We start from the raw sequence: 20,803 nt of genomic DNA on the forward strand, positions 1-20,803 counted from the left end.
GCTGACTTCAAGTAGCATACGTGGGTTTATTGACCAGTCGCCTTCACCCCCAAAAAGAAAAGATGACGTACTGGTCACGCCGGCGGCAGAAAGGTTGTTCCACATCCGCCGCCAATGTTTGTGAGTCGTGGCGCTGGCTATCCCCCCCCCCCCGTGTCCTTGTACACTCTTGAACAAATGTACCCACTTTGGGCCGTATCCTGCCACACAATGATAATTGCCATATATATTGATTGCGTTTCCTTTCTCGAAAACGCTGCGCCCGCTACCTTCCTGTCGAGAATGCTCTGGTACACTCTTAAGCAAAATTACACCCTTTGGGTCGTACCTTGCCACACAACAATAATCATCATCTGCCTTGTCCACATTTTCTTTCCTTAACGGCGCGAGCCCGGTACTTCCAAGTGACGAACGGCATGCGCATTATCAGCATGACAGGGCATTCTCAACAGGAAAGTAGCTAGCACAGCGTTTTCAATAAAGGAAACGCAAGCAATACATATGACGATTATTGTTGTGTGGCAAGATACGACCCAAATGGTGTACATTTGTTAGAGTGTAGTAAAACATAAACGCCCAAAAGAGTGGATGGAAAACGGCGCCGCGGTAGCTCAATTAGGAAAGCATTGCACGCGTAATGCGAAGACGTGTAATAATAATAATAATAATACTTTATTGACATAGAAATTCCGGCAGCACTCATACATAATAGGCCTGCCAAAGCCGCATTGGGCTTGAAGGGCAGAGCCGACAGAGAGCGTTTAACGCAATGTAATATCGCGGATGAAACAAGATATGCAGAAACATTGTTAGCAGGAACAGACACAGAAGAGAAACACAAACGGCAATGAGGAGGCAAAAATGAAAACAAACCACCTATCCTACGCTGAAAAGTAGCATAACCCTGCATTCTTAATACAGAGCAAGAAAGCATACATCAGGCGTTTGTATATTGCTTAAAGACCATCAATTAGCCTGTTGACAACAGCCAACAAAAAACAATCGAAATAGGAACCAAAAAAGAGACAGGAATATACATATGAGATCTGCAGGGAGCAGGGCACTGAAACAAAAGAAAAGTACTCTTTTCACACTCTATTCACACACATCAGTATGTGTATAATGAAACAAATAAATTGATGTATTTGCTCCAGTACCATAAAGTTATGTAGGGTTTCAATATACATGAAAGAACCAACCGTGTAAGGGATTAGAGGTAAATGCGACGAAGAATTTGTTTTAATTTATACTTTGATTTGGCGCGAAAGGCATTTGGTGGTAGTTTGTTGAGAGAGGAAAGGATGAAATAATTACGAGTGCGCTGGCCGTGCTTGGTAGAGCGGCGAAGCACCTGAAAACGGTCTTTCGGCCGGAGACAACGAGCAGGAACATAAGCGACCTTGTATTTGTGCGACCAGAAATGCCTCAGGATAGTCATTTCCGTTGGAAGGGCGTTAAAATCTGCCAACCTTAAGGCTTTGAAAAGGTTAATGCCGGCGGTTGAACCCAAATCATAACCAATAATTTTCAGAATAGATCGAAGGATGGAGTTGACTCTTTTTCCATCGGATCGCGCAGTGACCGTACACCATAATCCCCATAGCGAAGCATGCCATAACCCAAAGCTTGTAAAGCCATTTTATGAACGGAGAGTGGCACGCAATATCTGATATTGTATAATATACCTGAAACTGCATGTAATCTTGAGCATATATGGGCCAGATTCGAATTCCATGTGAAGTCACTGTTGAGGAAAACACCGAGGTATTTCACTGTTGAAACATATGGAACGGGTGAGCAAGTGCAGGGGGAGCAAGATGAAGAGTGTGCCAGTAATGCAAGGTTTAAACTGATTGTCTTCAAAGGATTATGAAAGCATATAGGCTGTGTTTTCAAGACGTTTACTTTAATGACATTGTTAGTGAACCAGTTCATAACGCTAATCGTTGCATCTTGTAAAAGGGAGATTGCATTTGAAAAACGGGGAGCTTGAGACAAGATAACTGTGTCGTCTGCGTACTGAAATGCAAAAGTTGGGATAGCAGTGGCGAGGTCTTTCAGATATAGATTGAAAAGAAGTGGACTTAATATAGATCCGTGAGGTACTCCGGCTTTTATTGAAGTTGTATTACTCGGGCACTGGCCAATGGAGACTAACTGCGTTCTATCCTCCAAAAAGTTAGAGAGTAGTTTTAAAAAAGACCCACGAAATCCCATCAAGGAAAGTTTATATAACAAAAGACTATGGCAAACATAATAAACTTTGCTAACATCAAGAAAAAGAGCACATACGACCTGCTGGTTAGCATCAAAAGCTGAATTTATAATGTCTCAAATATCCTCAAGGAGAGCCTGTGTGCCACTGCCGGAACAAAACCATACTGCGTACTTGAAATAATGCTACTGGCATCGAGGTACTTCGACATGACTTGCACCAGGTGTTCTGATATTTGAGATGTACATGGCAGAATTGAAATTGGGCGATAATTTTCGTATCTATTTCGAGCACCACTCTTGAAGAGCGATATGACTATGACCTTTTTCATTTCTGTAGGTATGATACGACTGGTTAAAATGTGATTCAGCAGTGATAACAGCACATACTGTAGAGCATCGAAATTTCTGCGTAACTCGTCCAGAGAAATGCCATCAACGCCCGGTGATCTACCAGCTTTTAAGTTAAAAAGAATTGATCTGAGATCAAGTTCTGATAGAGAAGGAAGGTGCGCAGATTTGTATAAGCTGTTTCTTAAAGTACAGTGGTCAGGGTGTGGTTTAGCAGTACCAGAAACGTGCGAGAAGTATGTGTTAAATTTATTCGAAACAGTTGCCCCGTATGCAGAAAAATGGGACTCAAGTGGTAACAGGCGGGCACCAGGTTTGGATATACCTCTTAATTCATTTGCAAGAGACCGCGTCTTTTTCACGTTCGAACGAGCTTCTTTGAACTTTTGGCGCATATGATTTCACTTTGCTAGCTGAATCATGGAATTCATTCGATTTCTACATGTTTTAAATTTCAGTAGTAGCTCCGGACAATTTGGAGCCCGTTTAGCTTGGGGCCACATAAGGTCTTTTTCCTTAATTGCCGTTAATATTTGTGGCCATAGCCATTTCTTCTCTTCGCGACGTAACCTGACTTTTACAAACCGGGTGCATTTGTTTCTATAACTGTGGAGAATCTGAATAAAACGGTCGTATCAATCAGCTGGAGAGAGTGTATATAACATGGGCGGCCAATCAACGTTTTGTGACGCATTCGGCAAAGAGCCTAGGATCAACAATGCAAATTTCCTTTTTCATGCTATTGACTTTCGAAGGTTTGGCATTTTCTACAAGATGACAGCGGACGAAATAATGATCAGCGACCTTGGTTTCAACAACAGCTGCATGCATCACAAAAGTGGAGAACCGAACATTAATATGGTCAATGCAGGATTTAACCAGCTTTCCACACAGAAATTCTTCACGCGTTCCTTTATGTATAATGCCTTCTAACCTCCATTTAGATAATAAATCGAGATAGTCGGCGACCGGTGGCAGAGTTGGGCGGACGGTGTCGATGTTAATATCGCCTAGCACACAAAAGTTCTCCTCAAGAGATATGGATGATAGTTCTGTGTCAAGTTCTGATAAGAATAAGCGAACATTGCACTCTAAGAACAGTTTACACCCTTTGGCTTGCCCCTTCTGCCACACAAAAATAATCGTCATCTGCCTTGATGCGTTTCCTTTCTTTATCGCTGCAAGCCCGGAACTTTCCAGTGACGAACGGCAAGCGCGTTATCAGAAGAGGCACTCCAAAGGGTGTAAACTGTTCTATGCTGATAACGCGCATGCCGTTCGTCACTGGAAAGTTCCGGGCTTGCAGCGATAAAGAAAGGAAACGCATCAAGGCAGATGACGATTATTTTTGTGTGGCAGAAGGGGCAAGCCAAAGGGTGTAAACTGTTCTTAGAGTGTGCAACAAGGCGGCGGGTACACAGACAAAACAGCCAATGAAATCTCAGATGAGCATAGTCCCAGAGCAACAATTTCAGCTTGCGAAAAGGAAAGCGGTATTTCTGATACAGACGACCACTTGTCTTTCGCAAATACGGCCACGCCCCCTCCTTTACGCAAAGTGCGAGTGTATGAAAACAACTTATAACCTGGTATAGAATAGGAAGACATGGCGTCAGCAGGAACATTAATTTCTGCCAAAACAAAGACGTCACAGATAGACAGGAAAGGCGAAATTAAAGCGCAAAATGATTCCAGTGTTTACGGATGCTGCGGATATTAACATGGGTGGCAGTGAAGCAATTACCGGTTTAGCAATAAGAAAGGTATGAACTTCTGAGAAGGTACGAAACGAGAGTGATCTAGCTACATTCATATTTACACGAGTTTCTCGAGGTCAATTGAAGTATCAATGCGAACGAGAGGAGCACCCTCAGCTTTTCTGGCCAGCACCCTTCCGTTGCGTGTCCAGATAAACTTGTAGTCCTTTTCCTTCCCTCTTGCGCGAGCCTGACGAAATAAATCTCGGTTAGCACGTGTCGGATTGCCGTTGAAATATAACCGAGGATTTGGAGCCATGCCATTAAAAACAAGACTTGGGAGACAAAAACACGAAGCTTGGTCTTGCCAGACATGTAGGCAATCTGGATCCACGAATAGCGATGTCTGGTTCTCACATCAGTTAACAGAAGTCAAGAACAAGCTGGATCAGCTTACAACAATTGTAGAAGCACTAGTAGTTAAGATGGAAGAACTTCTGGAATTTAAAACCACGGGAGAAAAGCTGACCGAGACTGTTGGGGACATACAGAAGTCTATTGAGTTTCTGTCCTCAAAATACAATTCCGTACTTTCGGCGGTATCTGATAGCCACGCTGAACTTGACCAGCTTCGTGCCCAGTGCGAGACGTTGTCATCGACAGTTTCTTCTCAGGCTGCAGCCCTCCACAGCATGACCACTGAAATAAATGCCCTTGAGCAGTACACCAGAAAGCAGGTTGATACAAGGACTCACCTGCCGACAGCAAGGTAAAAAACGGTCACTTGCTGGTAACGGTTTGCCACCGACTGCAGAGAAGCCCGGCGAAGGCGAGGTTTAAATAACCGCAGATGGACGTGACCTCAGGGGTGTTGACTTCAGCGACATCGGTGACGGCAAAGAGCCGACTAGAAGCGTCGCTGGCAGCAGGTAAGCATTCCGCATGCGCCGATGTGCATTCCAAGACGAAGCAGCCTTTGTAGACAGAAGATTCTCCCACAAGTTGATAGGGATGCAGTCACGTAACCTGCCGACAGCAAGGTAAAAAAAAAAAAACGGTCACTTGCTGGCCACGGTTTGCCGCCGACTGCCGACTGTGATCGTTCCCCACCTGCGGCAAGTTGTTTCTTCACCCGCTTTCATTTCCATTAATTTATCATTTCTTTCATTCACTTAGTACAAGTAATTTGCCCTATGTTTTCCTTGGTCTCATTGTTTGTTGCCTTCTTCAGGGACACCCATAGGAATTTGAGATCTACTTTGTGCTTTCCCATTAGGCATGGTTTTCCGTCCCGGCCTCAGCGGCCGCCATTCGGTCGCCGCGACATGCGAAAACAACCGTGTACTTAGATTTAAGTGCACATTAAAGAGCTCCAGCTGGTCCAGGTTTCCGGAGTTCCGCACTGATGCGTGCGGAACTTTACAATATGTGAGCTTGCAATATTTACAAAATATTGCAAGCCCATTCGGGCCCAAGCAGGAGTGGTAAAATTACAAAAGCTAACCATACATGCATTCAGAAGAAAACAAGCAAAACGCTTACATCTCTGTCACGAAATTAACAGATAAAAATTAATCAGATCGACTGAGTCAGTGCTGTTCAAGAATGATAATGGTAGTGCGTTCCATTCTTCAATAGTACGGGAAAAAAACGAAAATTTGAAGGCATTAGTTCTTGTTTGACAGGCAGTTAAGGATTCAAAGTGGTGACGTCTGGTTTGTCTTGTCGTTAATGGTGGGGCACATGAAGCAGGATGGATTGAGTGTTTGTTATTTTTGAGTTGAAAAAGAACTTTAATCCTGAGAATTTTCTGCCGTAGTTGTAATGTCTGTATAGCATGATCGTGCATGATAGTTGTTGATGAGTCAATTATACGCTAGTTACCCGCCGTGGTTGCTCAGTGGCTATGGTGTTGGGCTGCTGAGCACGAGGTCGCGGGATCGAATCCCGGCCACGGCGGCCGCATTTCGATGGGGGCGAAATGCGAAAACACCCGTGTGCTTAGATTTAGGTGCACGTTAAAGAACCCCAGGTGGTCAAAATTTCCGGAGTCCTCCACTACGGCGTGCCTCATAATCAGAAAATGGTTTTGGCACGTAAAACCCCAAATATTATTAATTATACGCTAGTTGGAAAAGATAAACCTAACTGCTTTCCGCTGAATCATTTCCAGTGCATTAATATCGTGTTTATTATGTGGATCCGCGACGGTGAATGCCTATTCCCTTTTCGGCCTAATGAGTGGTTTGCATGCCTGAAATTCCGAGTTGTACCATCGAGTTGTATCTTGTCAACAGACTTTTTATTCTGGTTCAAGAATGCCAAAACTTTGATTGTTTCTTTTGGTGATTGATGATCGGTGAGAACTGTAGTGATCGTTTTAAAAATTTTGGTAAGGTATGTTGAAAATAATGCCATTTAGAAGGTTGCAACGCCTGATTAAGCGCCGTTTGAGCGGCTTTACCAATGTTTGTACCGGATCCTCCGTTTTTTAAGGCGCTGAAGATGTCTCCTGTTTTCCAGGGATTCAATTTTTTTTATTTTCTTAGTTTTGTTTGGTACAAAATTATCGACACAGTAAGTGGATATCTGGTTAAATTGAGTCCAAAGCATATTAACATCTCAGCCTTGAAATATGCTGAATTTACATCAAGGTAAACCAGGACAATTTCCTTCCTGGCACGAGAAAAATCATTTACAGAAGCTATTTCAGTGGGAGCAATACAAGGTTTCTCAAGGCTACACGATAACAACACCACTGCATGATCAGAAATACCGGGATTCACGGAGACCATATATTCAATTGCCTAGGAACAAAAACAAGATCTAGGATTGAAGAGGATGCACCACAAACTCGCATCCGCCGTGGTTGCTCAGTGGCTGTGGTGTTAGGCTGCTGAGCACGAGGTCGCGGGATCGAATCCCGGCCACGGCGGCCGCGTTTCCATGGGGGCGAAATGGGAAAACACCCTTGTACTTAGATTTAGGTGCACGTTAAAGAACCCCAGGTGGCGTGCCACATAATGAGAAAGTGGTTTTGGCACGTAAAACCCCATAATTTTTTTACCACAAACTCGCGTAGGCTTGGTTACTACTTGTTGCACATCCCGTTTAAGCATAATATCAAGGAAGGATGCAACTTCTGAACACTGATCTGTATTTGAGAATGAATAATGCCAATCATCAAAATATAAATTAAGATCACCAACAGTGATTGCTTCTTTGCAAGAAAATAACCCTAAATGATCGCGTTATCTTTCAAAAATCACCCTTTAAACCGCAGACAACAATAAAGCGCGCCCTGAACATAACAATTTCAAAGTAACACTTTCGTGATTATTTATCTGATGCAGCAGTGACGTTCGAATGCAATATTTAATCAAGACAGCAACGCCGCCGCCTCTAGTAAAATTATTATGGCTAAAAACCTGATATGTGGGTGGAAAAACATCAACGTCAACAATGTCATCATGAAGCCAGGTCTCTGTGATAAAACCAACATGGGGATCATAATCTAACAAGATGGCTTCTAGTTATGTTGATTGGTTAACGACGCTACGTGCATCTATGATAATAATTTTCAGTTGATTATTAGAAGATCGTACAGGTCAGACCATTTTAGAAGTGGCATGAAAGAAAGGGACCTAAACTCTGGTTTGGGTTTCTTCATCTAATATGAAGAGCTCCCCATTTACTCGCAGCTTATCGTGAATGAGTGAAACATTCTTTCCTTGTTTTTCGTCCTTAACACTTGCCCATAACAGCTTTCTTTTCTGCAGCGTCTCACGCGAGTAATCATTTTGGATGGATATTTTTGTCCCTTTAAGCTTGTGTGCGTTCTTAAACACTGCTTGCTTCCCATTATAGTCCGGAAAATTAGCTATATTTAGTCTAGCATTGCCACGTCTGCCTAAGCGGTGAATTCTACCAATAGATACGCATGATACCTGTAGTTTTGATGCAAAGAAGTCGTTTAAAACTTTTGCGTTAAAACTGAGTCTTTCTCATTAGGATCTCCCTGCATTCCAAAAATAACTAAATTTGAAAGTCTACTAGGGTCTTCCAGATCAGTTAATTTAGATTTCAAGACCTTAATTGATTTTTCGAGTGATTAGACCTGTGCAGTTCGTTTTTCTATTTCAAGAAAGCTCAAAGTAAGTACACACATTACTTTTTTCATGCTCTTTTGCTGTTTATTTAGAGCAGCCATCTTATTGAGCTAATTTATTTTGCCCTGCCAATAATTCCTTCAGCATTTCTGCTGTAGAAGGGCCTGGATAAGTCTCCACATCACCACAAAGAAGTAGCGCAGATACAGAGAACACATCACATGCAATCATAATGCACTTTTCTGGGCATGGTACAACCAGAAGACTACGATAATCACTACGAAAGCTGCTGTAGCTAGAACTAACCTGCACTAAGTATAAAAGGGGATTTCGAGACAAAATGCCGCAGTCTGGTCCGCCGTACCCACTGAAGGGGTAGTTCTGTGGACGATCCTTTATAGGCAGGCCCGATATGACAAATTCGCAGTAGATGGCACTGTCCTCCCGGCTTCAAAGGAGAAAGGAGTTGCACCGTGAGCTACCTGCGATGTGGCAGCACGTACAGTACACGTGTCAGCAAAGAGACACATGTTAGTGATTAAGCAAGATTCTCGATCAAGCATTCCGGCGAGGCCGAGCAGAAGAGCCTGCACGAAGTAGAAAAGGGGATTTTGTGAAAACATGCTGCAGTCTTGTCCGCCGTACCCACTAAAACCCAATGGTTTAATTTTTAATGGTTTTTCGATAATCCTATTTGCACTGAGTGCTTCGTGCCAATCGTAACAGTATATAGGTATCGTGGTTAGTGGTTCCTTACAAAATCTTCTGCGCTGCAACCATTTTTTTTGCTATTTGCCCGCACTGGTATACTTAACCTGCCCACAGCTCATCTATGTGTTTTAATAACAAATTTATGCAGATTTCCTTGCATATTTATCAGCAGGCGAGCCAGTTACGAGTGGTGAAATTTGTGATGAAGAGCCGGAAAGACGAAGAAAGCCCAAATAACGCTCCTCTGTTCTTTGGGGGGTGGAAGGGGCACCACACGAAACCAGAGCAGGGAGCTTTTCAGTATTCGATGCAACACCATTGCGCTTCACTGCGTGGCTTAAATACGTCCCTTAGTCAGCGCAAAGGAAGCACATATTGGGTTTTAACCGAAGGCCAGCTGATGATTATGCCTTCAAAAGAAGTTCTAGGTGGCGTTGATGCAAGTGCACTTTGATGATATGCCCCAAAACTTTATCAACGAAACGATAGAACGTCACTGGGGCGTTCGAGAGGCCGAGCGGCAGCTGGTCCAAGTAGTATACCCGCCTGGCATGATAAAAACGGCCCCTTTGTCGTCATTACGTTCATGGATACTTGCCAGTAACCTGACAGATGATCTAGCGTAAAGAAGTAGCACACCCGGTTTTTCCCGTGGTCTGAAAAGTCATAAACAAGGGTGACATGTGGTACATACGTCAGGCGATCTTGTTATTGTTTTTGTAATCTGCACAAAACCGGAGTGTCATTCATGAGTGCCACAGGTGAAGGCAAAGGCTGCTGCATGTTTATGGCTGTCTTTTCAGAAGACTCACAACCAGGGTGTCGAGCCGAAACCTTTGCGGGTTTGGTTCGGGTTCTGGTTCACGCTTTTTGGTTTGGTTCAGCTGCATCTTCGGAGCGCAAATAATAGCAGTTCGAACCGGTTCGCAGCTTCCTGAACCGGTTCATTCGTGTTCAGGTTGGCAAGTATATGTATTTATATGTATTGAAACTGGGGCATTAAACATGATGCAAAGTTGCATATTTCCATGGTAATTTAATATTATTTCAATTATTTTGTTGACTCCATTATCAGATTTTACTTTTTTCCCGGATTCTCTATTTCTTTCATTCACGTTGATTCAATTCATGGCGTATGCATGTGTTGACCCACAAAGGAAAGGGGGGTGGGGTATGGCGCATTAAAAGTTAATTAATAACATCTCTTAATCGGGTACTCCAAATTAAACGTGTGGCTGTCACCTCACCAACACTAGAGCAGTAAACGGCAATTTGGTGTTCAAGAACAGGTGGAAAAGATTTTAGAACAGTTATGAGATCTGAGAAAGTGTATAGTACTGTTTCCACGGTTTAAAATCAAGAGAGATGAGTAAGCGTGTAGACCTTTGTCGTTCATTTGATCGAGTATTTTACGAAGCACGTATAAGGGCGAGGGACACACTCTTCCCATATGTAAAACCAACTTATTAAGAATGAAGTAAACTATTATAGTGTTGGGAATAATATCTACGGGAATTCAAATGCTATAAGGTTTCGCAGAAAATGGAATTTATTGTAAAGGGCCGGTGAGATCAGACTGAATCGGGTGGCAGTTAGGTTTTGCAATTAAAACAATGAAATTTTTTCACCAATAAATGCACTACAAGCACGCATTATCGTGCCAGTCTTCTGCGCATGGTCTTCTTGCACGATGACGTCACTTCCAGAAACGGACTTAAATGAATGTCGGTGCAACGGTCTCTTCAGTGGGCACGGCCAGGAGCAGTATCCCTCGATTTCCACGCTTCTGCCTTTTGCATGTGTGTGAGCCATACTCTTTGTACGCTAAGAAAAATTATGACCGTTCTTTGGTCCTGCTTCCGTGCCAGGAAGTGCTGACATTGCCTTTGATTGTTTGTCGATGTTTTTTTCTGTACTTCATTCTGGAGATGTGGAAACTAATCCGACCACTGACAGGGAACTAAATTTAGTCTTGCTCAACATGGATTCATTGCCTTACGATCCCTCCGAAAATATGAGTCTTATTTACCATTATTAAATACCTTATTACGCGCGTGACACATTCCGCTAAGGTCAAGAACGAGTTGGCAACCGATGTCATGGATATAAAGACAAGCCAAAGAAAATTGAAGCTCAAGTTACATCTATCCAGAAGAAGCTTGATGAGCTTAAAGCGAAAACTAAATCGACTGAGCTCTTAGAGCATGCTGTTTATAATGCAGAGGACTCAGTGAGGTTGGTTGACACCCATCTTTGCGACTTAGAATCCCGTCTTAACGAGCAAGAAGAACGTTCGCAGTGCAATAACATAATTCTTCGAGATATCCCAGATTCTCAAGAATCGTAGGAACACTCCGAATCCAAGATAAGGTTCTTGTTAGAAGGTGCGCTTGATGGCCTGCTAGACAACGCCACCGAGCGTGCATGTCGCTTAGTATCGCATTCGAAAAAAAAAAAATTCCGCCCGATGATCGTCAAGTTTTCAGACTTCAAATCGAAAAAAAAGGTGCTTTCTGCAAGAGCAACACTTAACGAAAAGAAAAATGTAAATGTCCGTGAAGACTTTTGTGTGAAGTGAAGTGAACTCTATTACAATTTGCTAAAGATCAACTTGGCGCACGCACCTGCCAAGTGTGTTACAGAAAGTTAATCATAAATAAGAAACCATATCCTTCATGGTTATATTGCGCTCAGTTTTACAAACACGATATTAAGGAAGGACAGGACGTGGACGGGCGTAGCGCAAACTATCAACTGTTTAATACTGTTAAAGAACGCGCTTATATACAAGGAGATATGGTGAGGGGGAGGGGGGGGGCGGTACATATAAAAAGATATGAAAAGGTGACGATATGTGATCATAGTTTGGGTCAGGCATACATCGTTCACATGCAGCCGTTCGCCCTGGCAAACTCGACCTCAGCTTTGATAAGCCTGATGGACGGAGTGCTTCCGCACATCTCTTTTTCTTTAGCTATCGCAAGCGCCTCCCATATTTCTCGCTCCGTTTTTGTTTTTGATGTTCCAATGACTGTGGTGCTTTCTAAAAGCGGGGAGCATTTGCATTGTTTGCAATGTGCGGCCAAGTTGATGGGTGCTGTCAGAAGCTGGCACGTGTATTTGTGCTCCCGTAACCTATCGTTTAGACAACGTCCAGTTTGCCCAATGTACTTTCCCGCAATCTAGTGGGATTTGGTAAACAACTGAAGTACCGCATTCCAAGTACTTTTTCACGTGCCTAGTCTGACAGACCATAGAACTAGGGTTGGCCTCTTTGGATCCGGTGTGCAGCCTCTTGCACATTCCTTTTAGTTTTTGCGGGGCAGAGAACAGTACTTGGACATCATGGCGTTGGGCTGTCTTTTTTATACTATGTGACAAGCCATGGATGTAAGGCAACACCGCGCGTTTTTTTTTTAATTTTTCCTGTGTTTCCTGCTTTTTCCTGGTGGTTCTGATTTCGGGCAACAACTTTTCACAGATTTGCACCACCATGCTGTTCTCGTACCCACTTTTTCTTAAGCGGCTTACTTGCAAATCGATGCTCTCCCTCACACCATGGCGGCATAATTTTTTCAATTGCTTGCTTTCAATTGTGAGGGAGAGCATCGATATATATATATATATATATATATATATATATATATATATATATATATATATATATATATATATATATATATATATATATATATATATATATATATATACAGTCTGTTTTAGCACAACTCTAGTTCATGAGTTGGTCAGCTCGAAGCGGCGGAGACTACTTGGGCAAAAAATTGAAATGCGTAATCTACTAATAAAAAGTTAAATAATAAACATTTAACTAATTACCATAGGGCCCATATTGCAATTTACAAACTCTAGCCGCACAGTTCGCAAGGCGTATCAACTTAGCGAATTCTCAGGATAGGGCCAGTTTCCAGATATCAATTCCCGAACTTTGTGGAGAAATTCATTGGCGTTCCAGTTACTTTCTTAACAAAACGCCGTTTTATGCATTCAAGCACACAAGTAACTGTAACGCAAAGTGCCTCGAGTGGCGAGTAACGCGGCAATTGTGCATGCATTTCAGGGCTTCTTTCGCGCTCGAAAAAACACTTTTATGTAGCACGTATGAGCAACAGAAAGCTGTATCTGTAGTTTTTCACAACTCTACAATTTTTCTTTGACACTTTTAATATAATTATGATACTTGAGAAGTTGATTAATTGCGACAAATTATCCAATTAGGCAGAATGAAAAAACTATTTGAGTGTAACTACGCGATGACAAAAACATTACATTGTTTCTGTCCAGCTAAGTGGCATTCGCATATTTTTAAACTCGGGCTAAAATTAGCTGGAACACCCTGTAAATAATGCTTTTCTAGCTGCACCAATATTTTTAAAGATTGCCCATGGCAGATAGCAAAATGCTAACCACTGATCTGCAAGAAATCAAAATGTTATTCTACTAGAAATCTTCAAGAAATCAAAATGATCAATTGAATAATTAACGTAATTACTTTAATTTTTTAATTAGTTACGTTATGCCGCATATTTCAATCTACGAATTATAGCCGCTGAGGTTGTACACGTATCCACTTGAAATGAATTTTCGGGACAGCAACAGTTGCGAGATGTCAGTTTTCCGCGTCCGTCGAAACGCATTGGCATCCCAGTTATTTTCGTGCTTCAATACGTTTTCAAGCGGTTTCTTAAAGAAGTAACTGGAACGCGAACGCAGTTCGTTGGACACTTTGAAAATTGAAATCTCGGAACTGGTGCGGTCCAGGGAATTCGTTCCAAGTGGATACGTCATGTGAATTCAGCGACTATAATTCTTACATTGAGATGTCTGGCGTAAAGTAAATCGTTAAAAACGTAATTACCGAGTTACGGACTTGCATGCTTATATTTTAGGAATATTTTGTCTTCACCAGTTCCCGTATGCAACGGCTTCAGCATGTTTTAAATGTGGAGCATTTATCATCTATCTATCTATCTATCTATCTATCTATCTATCTATCTATCTATCTATCTATCTATCTATCTATCTATCTATCTATCTATCTATCTATCTATCTATCTATCTATCTATCTATCTATCTATCTATCTATCTATCTATCTATCTATCTATCTATCTATCTATCTATCTATCTAGCCGCCTACATCTTGGTGCTCTCATGGTCATTTCGGTAACGTGGTATGACCAAAATAGGCATTGTAAGACAAGAGTGTATGACGAACATAAATATCAGGTCCTGACATAGATCTCATGACATGCGTGTCATATGTAGGTCTTGAAACAGCCGCCTACGTCTTGGTATGTACCAAAAATTTGTAGGATGCTGAAGCTTCGCCTTTAAGAGTGGAACGCGATAGGATTCAAAGATCCCTGAGTGCTTCTTTCAATTCCCGACAACTGCAGCTTACGTAACCGTAATGTTCACCGGGAAACGCTTGCGGCGAACGCCACGCACGAAGGCGAGCTTTGTGGTTCTCTGTTAGATCGTGTGCAAGGAACCGAGGGGGCTGCGCCACTCCTCAAACAAATCTCAAACAGCAGCTGGAAAAAGCTTTCGTGTTAAAAGGGGCTTGTGTTTGAGTTTACGTGCATGAGAATTGTGTTTTCTCGTACATTCATATTACAATCTGACGCTATCATGTCTGTAGGCTGTGTGTAGGTCGTACTTTACGTTTTTTCTACGTATTTTACCTTGAGAAATGCAATTAGTTCAGTAATTTTCTTGCGCCACATGGAGCGCCTGCATGATTCGGTATGCCTGGTACGAAACTCTTTTTGCCGGGGCGACTTCCCGCCGCCGGATTTTCTGCGAAATGGGACCCTTAACGCTGTCGCATTAAAATTGGCATGACAAGAGTGTATGACGAACACAAAGGATATGTCTTGATATGAATGCCATGACGTCCGTTTCATGGAAGTTATGAAACAGCCGACTACGTCTTGGAGCTCTCATGGTCGTTTCGTTAACTTAGTAAGTAGGTTCCCAGCACACTGTTTCGCATAACATCGATTCCCACAGGGCGTGCGACTTGCCGGCTTTTTGATGGCCCGATCTTAATAGGATCCGCGTTCAAAAAAGCGCAGTGCTGGAAACGGATTTCAAATAGAGTTATATGACGCATCGGCAAATAAAACAGACATAAATAAAGGAACAGCTTGAGTGTCCAAGCACGTGGCCTTCGGAGTTAGGAACGGCGGAGTATAACGCGCTCACTGTCAAGTAAGAACTGGAAGCGTAGCAGTCAAAGTCAATGTCCCATGACAATCTGATGCGGCGCGTCTGAAAGTTCCGGCAAGCTTCTGACCATTGCAACATGCCAGAAATTTGTTCGCAGCTCTTGTTCGCACGAGGAATAATTTGCGTCTAATCATGTCACGTGCCCAGCGCCTAATTGCACGGTGTCTGATGAGACGCAATACGGTCGCCTAGAGCATATATTAAAGAACAATGAGCTTGTTACACAATAAGGCGTGCCGTGCCTGGCATTTTACACCACGCAGAGCTCTCAGCTGTTCTGATAAAATTAAACGTCTCTCCTAGTCTGTAGTCTAGCCGCCGCGGTTGGTTAGTAGCTATGGTGTTGGGCTGCTAAGCACGAGGTCGCGGGATCGAATCCCGACCGAGGCGGCCGCACTTCGACGGGGGTGAAATGCGAAAACACCCGTGTACTTTGATTTAGCTGCAAGTTAAAAGAAGCCCTGGTGGTCCAAATTATTGCAGAGTGCCCCACTTCAGTGTGCCTCATAATCAAATGGTGGTTTTGGTCCGTAAAACCCTATAATTCTTTTATTTTTTACTATGTAGTCTAAACATTGCAGTGCGCAGCACATTTGGGCCCAGTTGGAATTTCATATCAATCGGATGAATACGCAAAACTAGAAAAGGACAGCCGTGCAGGCGAGCACCACGCATAGCAGTGCCGCTCCTGTCTGCCCCTGGCGCGGATCGAGGGGCAAGATAAGCGCGCCAGCACGAGGTCCACTTTCCCCGGCCCTGTGCTCTTTGTCGTGGCAAGAGCAGGGCTGCTGCCGGAAATCGCAGTAAATCTTGACACTAACGGTGCGTGGACGCGTCCACGCAGAGTGGCCGCCCGTTAAGCATCGTGTGGCGACTGACGGCGAGGAAAGCTGACGAGGCAGCGTCGACAACAGCAATAAAGGCGCGATGCTGGCGCGCCCTAGATCAATGCAAGAGTGTGACGCGGACATCGGGGCGGCAGGGAGCAACTTGAGTGGCGTCGACAGTGTTGTCACAAGCTTCCCGCATCTTAAAATAACCAGAAACGAAAGGAATTTTGGACACAGAAATAAAATAGAAAGGGCTTTTTGTACCTGTAATCGTTGGCATCAGTCCGTTCACAAAGCATTCCTTCAGAGGCAACTGCAGTAGCTCGTAAATTTTGGACTATAGTCACACGAGTGGTTTCAGAGGCTTCAATCCACCATGTGGTCCACTCAATTGGGGTTGCTAAGGTGTTCAAAGAAATAAAAAAAATTAAGAAATCATGATGCACAATACGGTTTTCGGTCACCAGACCTGCGGGGACCAAACACCTCAGGTCTGATAATCATGTATTGCATCACGATTTTATTTTAACTTCCTTTAGACCGCAGCTCTCAGGCACCCGTTCCTGCGTTTAGCGTCCGCGTCCTTCGGCGTAACCGAGTGAACGAGCTCAGCGAAGGATGAAAGAGCGAACGCAAAGCGCAATGTGGGATGAAAGGCGGCGATAACTAATAGAGCGCAAGGAGGAAAGCGGAGGAGGAGAGTATGGCGAAAGCGTGAGAAGAAAAGCGTAGTGCCGCGCAAGACGGGCTGTGTGGCGACGACATATACGAAATGGCGCCAAAGTAGTGTGCGGCGCTCTGTTCACCGATGGCTTGCGGCGAGCGCGTTCACTGGTACCATATATGGAAACAAAGCACTGCATGAGCAGAGGTCCGTCTGCGGCGGCTGTTGCGAATCGGGCCCACGCGTCACCCACGCGCCGCCTTTTGGATCTCCCGTTTAGCGAAAGTCGGATCGCACTTCACTCCGTTTGCAATGTGCCGCACGAGACAGATTGCCCGCGCCATCCAATATATCGCGAAATGAGAACACGTAGAGAGCTGCGCTCAAATTTTGCATTAGGGAGTATCGTAATTGTCGGTGAATTTTCTTTTTTCTTCAAATAGCTTGGCTAATGTTAGCGGGCACCCTTATACCGGGTGCAGTGGTAGATGTTGCCACGTTGTAGTCACAGTGAAGAACACAGTAGCAAATATGTCAATTAAAAAAAAACTCTTTATTGGGCGAACTTGCTCCCCTAAAAGCTACTGACATTCAAACCACTACGATATCGGCGAATGCAGACGGCGATCGTCGAAAATTTCATCAGCGGGTCAAGCACGTCGGCTTTTATACATAAGTCGTCAAAGGTGCCCGCGTAATTGCTGGCACCCGCGTGTCTTCCTGAAAGTATACTGCGCAATTCGCGTCGCACATACTATCAGGTTACACAAGGTTAGTGACAACAGTCAACGTAGAACCATGCATAACATTCGAGGAACTTCCGATACATCCAGGCGCGTCCTGCGCCGAGTGATAACGTTTAACATTTGTTGGCGGGTGAAAAGCAGCCATCGGAGAAAGATAAACAAATACATGTGTCAATATTTTACGGATGCGTCAAAGCACAACTCGGTTAAATGGTGAACGAAAAAGGCCTATTTCTTTAACAGAGCGTTCGGGCAGTCTTTTTTTGTATTTATCTTAACTAGGATGACCACTATTGAAAGCAAATGTGCAAAAACTAAGTATTTTCCTTCCCTGCAGCGGGTGAGTAAATTCAGCTAATATTAACGTGCGGAAACGTTTTCAGATTCGCAAAAACAACACCAGAAATCATTGCTTTTAGGTGTATATGTTGACAAACTTTAGCTGATTTACCTCTGATATACAAAATGAGTGGATATAACGAAAATGGCTATCCCGTATTCTTTGATTTGCAGTGTTTTTTTTTTTTACTTTGAACACGCTTTTTGAAAATGCCACAAAGGTTACTCGAATCCCCTCACTACAGATTCATTATGTGTCCAGGCAGATAGCATTTGCAAGAAAAGCCAAACCAAGCAATTCACTTAGTATACTAATTTTTAAAAAAAACTAACTACTTAGTAACAGATTTTATGGTACTTGCTTATGTTGGAACCTTGCAAGAAATCGTGATAAAAATCTATTTCCGTGTTTTAACGTTTCTAAGCGGCTGTGTGAGCCGAAGTAATTGGCAAAAAAAAATTGTTGAACTCACCTGATTACGTACGCAGCACCCGCCGGGGTTGCTCAGTGGCTATGGTGTTGGGCTGCTGAGCACGAGGTCGCCGGATCGAATCCCGGCCACGGCTGCCGCATTTCGATGGGGGCGAAATGCGAAAACACTCGTGTGCTTAGATTTAGGTGCACGTTAAAGAACCCCAGGTGGTCAAAATTTCCGGAGTCCTCCCCTACGGCGTGCCTCATAATCAGAAAGTGGTTTTGGCACTGTAGGGGTTGGGGGACGGGCTTCGGGATGAAAACCCAAACTTGGGAGGGTTTATTTACATATTATGTACAGGGAGGTGAGCGTCAAGTGACAGTCGTACAGACATTACGGGCCGGCAGCAACTCGGACGCTGCGGCCCGCGGCAAGAAGTTCGAGAGAGGTGAATCAGGGAATCAGGGCATGTCCCAGAATGCTCAGGTCTCTCTGGAAGGCTTCTTATAAACCCTTCGAGCACTGCAAGTCACGTCATGTTTGACCAATGGGAGAGTCCGCTCCGATGACGCCACTTTCAGCCAATGGTAGGCGCCCGTGTCGCGGTGTCACACCTGGCGGCTCGCTGTGGTCTTGCCTCGCAGACTGGCAATGCACTTCTAACGAGGAGAAGGAGGGGGCTGCTCATGCTCCATTGTTGGAGGCCCACCTGCTAATCCCGGCGACGCACGAACTTGTTGGCACGTGAACTTGTTGTCTTAAACTTGTTTGCTCGGCCGCTTCTCTGGAATGCGCTTTCCTGCTTCTGCATTCCTCAATTAGCTGTGCTGCGACTCGAAGTGGTTTGGGGAACTCGAAGTAATCGCAGGAAACAGCTCCATATCTAACAGCTCGTCCTCGCCCCGGTTGTTCTGAATGGCCGGTGAACTCAATTCGCTGGCCATGAGGAACGCTGAAAGAAGCTGCAGGGTACTGGGGTCGAGCCTCGTTTGACAACCCTCAGGATCCTGGGCCCTGGAGAACAAACGTCAAACAAACAAAACAGCACAGCGCTGCACCACGCGTAAGCGCAGGCTCTTCACCCCTGACTCGCCAGACTATTACTGAGTCAAAATCAACCCTGATCTTTTATTTCCCCAATTTCGACAAAACAGTTCCAACCACCCCTCCAAACAGCCATCCATTTCTCCCCGAATGCCGACAAGACCAGAGTACTATTGTTGTTGCAAAACAAAAGGCTCGTTGACGATGCAAACAACAAATGAAAACAGCCGAACATTACTTAAGTCGCCTAACTATACGAACAGCATGTTTTCAATCTATCGTAGTGGCGTACTTATCGCACGTATTGGTGCCACTGAACAATCTGGTCAACCTCACAAGTACGTAATCACAAGCGCGCTAGCCTTGTGGTCACTATACAAAACGCGTACTTGCGTTGTAGGCAAACTTTTCCTTTACGCTTACTCACGTTTCTTCCCTGAAAGTCCTACAGGACACGTGACGTAAACGAACAATTAAACTTGCGGGACTTACACACTCCGCAGAACCCTTAAAATAATGCGTCTTTTAATAACTCGTTCCATGCATACTTATCAGAGAAGTCAGAATACGGCTGCCCTCCACACACACGAGCAACCCAGTGATAAATCTGCTTCCTTCCGTCCACACGGGACACGCGCTAATGGAACTAAGAACGCTTCTCCGTGCAAATCATGCACTCACTCAAATCTACGCGCTTAACCTTACAAAATTCAAAAACGCTTAAAAAGAAAGAAGGTTAAATAACACACGCGCTTTACCATAGGCCTTTCGACGATAACCTTGACCTTCAGGTTACTCACACACACAAAAAAAAGCCTATCTACTTATTAATGAACATCTCGCGAGACTACATGTTTACGTAAAACGCATCTTTCAAATCTCGGAGCTTTCTCAAACCAAAACATAAACAAAGCTCATACCTTACACGTTGAAAGAAATCCCAGTCTCAATTCGCGAAAAACTTTCCTATGCTCAAAATAAAAAACAAAATAACATTTCACTTCTATGGAAGCTCGCTTGGCTTCCCGTTCCCGATTGCTTACGACTGACTCATACTCTGAGCCGTCCCCGAGCTGGTCGCGGCTTGAAAGCTACTCTGGCTGCCGAGAGACAACAAAAGGGCTGACTAACTATCAGCTCCCCCAAGACGTCACGGTCTCCTGCCAATTTGCGTCCTCCCGTCCCGCTTTCAACACGAACTCGATTGACCGCGTCGCTACTCCCCACCTGGTCTCGTCCTGCCACCTTGCGTTTCTTCGAACTGCACGCTGAGCTATGAAAAGAACTACGGAACGACGAGGAGTTTAACAGCCTCGTGCCCTCTGTCCGCGTCCGTGCAGAACATTCTTCGCGGTCCCCCTTTGACCGGTGGCTCGAACGTTCTGGATGCGTCGACATCGTCCTAGACGACCGCACCTTCTTCCTCGCGCC

The sequence above is a fragment of the Dermacentor albipictus genome, chromosome 1, assembly GCF_038994185.2.
Source record: "Dermacentor albipictus isolate Rhodes 1998 colony chromosome 1, USDA_Dalb.pri_finalv2, whole genome shotgun sequence".
NCBI lineage: Eukaryota > Metazoa > Arthropoda > Arachnida > Ixodida > Ixodidae > Dermacentor > Dermacentor albipictus.